At 49.5% G+C, this 4,417-nt stretch overlaps 1 pseudogene across 1 annotated transcript; it reads left to right on the top strand.

Moving 5' to 3' along the window:
- The first annotated feature begins 685 nt into the window (after positions 1 to 685).
- On the top strand, positions 686 to 2,200 carry LOC310773005 (beclin 1-associated autophagy-related key regulator pseudogene; annotated as a pseudogene). The gene has a single exon. The product of its transcript is annotated as a beclin 1-associated autophagy-related key regulator pseudogene (transcript).
- The last annotated feature ends 2,217 nt before the right edge of the window (positions 2,201 to 4,417 follow it).

The following is a 4,417-nucleotide window of genomic DNA, read 5'->3' as shown; positions in this document are numbered from 1 at the left end:
TTGACATCACCGACGACATCACAATTGCCCGGGGTCATCAGTGTGACATCATCGGCTACCCGACCACTTTCTTTCTTTCATGGGGACATAGAACTAACTGTATGACATCATTTGCGACCTGGCCACGCCGTAAAAATATCATGCATGCTCTCCATGCACAAACCTTTGCCTTAAACAAGCAAATTCGCTATTATGTCCGGCAGCATGTGTGTTACTGATAACATCAGTGTTGTGTGTCAGTCAGCCTTCCTAGTGATGTCACTTGACCAATTGTGATGTCATCAGTGAGTGATGTCATCAGTGATGTCACTTGAGCATTTTGATCACTTGAGCAATTGTGATGTCATCAGTGAGTGATGTCACTTGAGCATTTTGAGGGTTGTCAGCTTCCTTCCACTCGAGTATTTTGGATACTTGCTCAGGATTGTCAGTCAGCTTCCTTCAGACATGATCCAGATGTAGGTAAATGATCAGTGCACTGGCGCAGTCACCGATCAAAACAAAAAACAAGCAACAGTCACTGCTTTTTTTTATTATCAACGGTGTAAAAACTTGTGACAGCGATCTTGCGCAGAACAACCATAACATCAACATGAGAAGGTAGAAAGTGCGGCGTGTAGCAGCAGCTTGTTCGTCCTAGCTAAATCTGCTTGATACCATCGCAGGCAGCTAGTTTACCTAATCTATGGCGTCCGCAGCAGGAGGCCTTCTAGGCGGGCGGGAGCACGCCGCCTCCCCCAGGCCGCACGCCGGCTGCAGCAGCTCCACCCCGCCGTCGGGCCCGCTGGAGTCCTGTGATGACGCGGAGGGTCTGTCCGTGGCGGTGGAGCGATGTCCGCTCTGCAGCACTGTCCCCCGCTGGCTCACCTGCGCGCGCTGCGTGCAGGCCGGAGACTTCACACACTTTGACGGACGGAACCCGGAGAGATACATTGATCAGTTGGAAAGGCTGAAAAAGCTGAAGGAGGAAAAGGAACAGCTTCAACAAAGAGTGATCCACTCCATGGACAGGAAGCTGCAGGCGGATCAGATGAAATGGAAGATCATGTCGTGTAAGATGAAGATCAAGGAGGTGAAGGAGGCTATAACCTGGGGCAATAAGGAGGTGAAGTGCGATGCGGAGCTGCTGGTGGGCTGTGTGGAGGAGAGGCAGCGTCTCCAGCGCCGTGCCGCCCGCCACCAGGAGAAGCACGCCAGGGTGTCGCGTCACAAACGGTGGTTAGGCGAGCTGCTGGAGCCCCGTGGAAAAGAGCTGCACAAGCGCCTGGGCCAGCTCGCCGTGCTGAGGCGACAACACATACACCAACTCACCACACACATCTTCCCCATACAGGAGGAGAAACAGGGCAGCAGAGACCTCGTGGACATGGCTGCAGAGTGCGACCTCCCGGTGGCGGGGCTGACCTCCAGCACAGTGGTGGTGCTGGCGGAGGCACGGTGCACCACCTACCTGTCAGGACGCTGGATCTGGGATGACCAGAACGGAGAGACCGGCGTTAGCATCACTGGGCCGCACATTACGCTGCCCACCAACGGAAACTGCTCTGCCTACTACAGCTGGGTGGAGGAGAAGAGCACCGGCCAAGCCCCGGAGTTGGACCATATTAACCCCGCCCACACCATCAACGCGGCGCTCAGCTACGCCACGCAGCTCACCAACATCCTCTCCCACATCCTGGACATCAACCTGCCCAGGAAGCTCTGCAACAGTGAGTTCTGTGGAGAGAAACTGGGCAGCTATTGCTTCACCAGAGCCCTGAGCAAGCTCAACACCAACGTCCTCCACCTATGCTTCTCCCAGCATGTAGACAGTGAGAAGCTCCATGTAGACAGTAAGAAGCTCCGTCTTCATCACACTCTGAGGAACATCATGTTGCTGGTCGCCCCCGACAATGACAGCCTGGGCAGGACGGGCGCATTCGAGGTGAGCGCAGACCTGGGGGAGTCCATGGAGCTGGTGGAGCCGGAGGCCAAGGACTGCAGCGGGGACGAGCCGGTGAGAGACGAGGACATGGACCTGGGGACGGACTGGGAGACGGTGCCGAGCCAGCGCTTCTGTGACATGCCCTCACACTCCATGGATCTTTCCCAGAGTTCATTGCTGCATGCCTCCCAGCCGGCCCCCAATGCTGGAGGCATGATCTCGTCGGCCGCCGCCTCTGTCACTTCTAGGGTTGCCAACTTCTTGAAATGGAAATAAGGAACTGGGGGGCGGATTGATGTCACCTTCTACACAGTATGATATTGACGTGTATTGGTAACAGTAGTTTACACAGCTCCATTCTGCAACAAACAACATGATGGGTCGTGCCAAATCATGGCTCTAATTGTTTATGTAAAATGTCATAGTGGCAGGAAAACAAATAAAGCTAAATAAACAAGTAACAGTTTATAGTGGTCTTATTCATGGTCCAAGGACGAGCTCAATGACTATCCACGCTCACGAGCCAAAAGAGGTTGTGGCAATGGCCATGGCCAATCACAAAAAGTTCCACATGGATTCACGCAACACCACGAAACCTTGTAAACAAGTAGGCCATGGGCCAAATAAGAACTGTCTCTATCATGATTGTTCAATCATGTTGTCTGAGAGACATGCTTGTGAATTAGGGCTACACAAATAAACTTCACTTGACTTGAACTGATTGACTTTCCATACCCACTGGCCAAAGGAGGGCATGGCCAAGCATAAAAAGGTGCCTAACTTCCAAATGGATGATGTAACATCACAAAACTTGGTAGAAAGGCTGGTCATGGGCCAAGGACCAACTGATTAACTTCCCACGCCTACTGGCTAAAAGGGGCATTGTCATGGGTGTAGCCAATCACAAAAATGTGCTTAAGTTCCAACCGGATTCAGGTAACACAACAACACTTTGTTGAAAGTTTGGCAGAGGTATGCACTCTATAGAGTGCCCTCTAGTTACAACACATACAAAATAAATCTCTAAGTGCTTCAATCATATAAATTGTGTGTATTGTTATCTTACGCAGTCATGCAAATTAGGGATGCACCGATTGCGATTTTGTTGGCCGATTCCGATTTCCGATTTTTGAATAGTCTGACTTGCCGATACCGATTTTTGCCGATTCCGATTTTTTTTAGAAAATTAACATTCATGTCACATTTCTTATCATTTGCATGAGGTAGGACATCTCACTCAAAAACATCTCAAAATAAAAGTGTTCCAGGTTACTGGACAGAGCTTTTCTTTTTTGTGTAAATACAATGAATACAAAACAATTAATTCCAGTATATCCCACAGCTATCATGCATTTACTTTTCCCAAAGAAAAAAGGTGCAACAGAACAGGGGCTTCAGATGGAAAGTAGCCTATGGCTAAATCTGTTACAAAGCATATCTTCCCCTATGGGGTTTAATGTTTTTTTTTTGTATATGTCCCTGCCAAATAAACTAATAAACTAAAATAAATAAACGTCAAAATGTTATCCATGGACAAGGAGTTTATAGCCTATAGCTCTGGATCCCAGAGACCTTCGAAGCCATGCCCACTCTACAGTTGTGGATTTGGCTGTTATTGAGTAGCCTAGATGAGGAAATGAGTTTGAGTTGACTCAGTTTGAATATCGTAGTTTACACACAGAGTGGCAGATGCGTTTTATTATTATGTTCGTCGTTCTATTCGCAATACGAAACAAAAGTCCTCTCCTGGCTGTATGCACGTTACAACGTGAGTGACAGATAGCAGCAGCAGCAGGAGGCGGTGATGTGGACGCTGGTCTGGGAAGAGGGGACGGTGAGAGAGTGACAGTCAGAGAGAGAGCGTTTGCAGTGGGGTGTGCCCATGGCACTGACTGACTGTTGTGTGTGCCGAGAGACAGAGGAGGAAGGGGAAGCGAGCCGCTCAGACTGGACGTGGACTCCAACCTACCCTGCCCCTCCGCGGCTCCACACCGACGAAGACATGCTGTGCCATGTGTGTAGTGGCAGCTTTTGTTTTGGCTGCAACTCATCCGTCTCGGTCTCGCTGCTTTCGTGTGCGCACACGTCACTTGAAAATCGGCTCACAGAATCGGCATTTTAGAGTGACCGGCGCAGATCACCGATCGAGGCCGATCACGTGAAAATCGGCCATTTCCGGTCACGTGCCGATCGATCGGTGCATCCCTAATGCAAATGGCCAAAGCTGACTATTGCCTTACCGTACTTGGAGTATTGTCACATTATTGTTCACATGTACAGTAGTTACCAATAGCCAATCTGAATTCCTCAGTGAGATTAAAACATGCTTTTTCAATTAGTAGAGTGCAGGTGGACAGATGGACTTGTACCCATCCCTCATCATCTCTACTGTGCCTTGCTTTTGCTTGACTTTACTGGTATTAAGTATGTGCTTCTGGTAAGGTACAGTACAGTATGTGCTGCTGGGAACATATATACTTTGCTGGTAAGGTA

This window comes from Poromitra crassiceps (assembly GCF_964638095.1).
Source record: "Poromitra crassiceps genome assembly, chromosome: 3".
Lineage (NCBI taxonomy): Eukaryota > Metazoa > Chordata > Actinopteri > Beryciformes > Melamphaidae > Poromitra > Poromitra crassiceps.
This window is presented reverse-complemented; position numbering and strand designations above follow the sequence as displayed.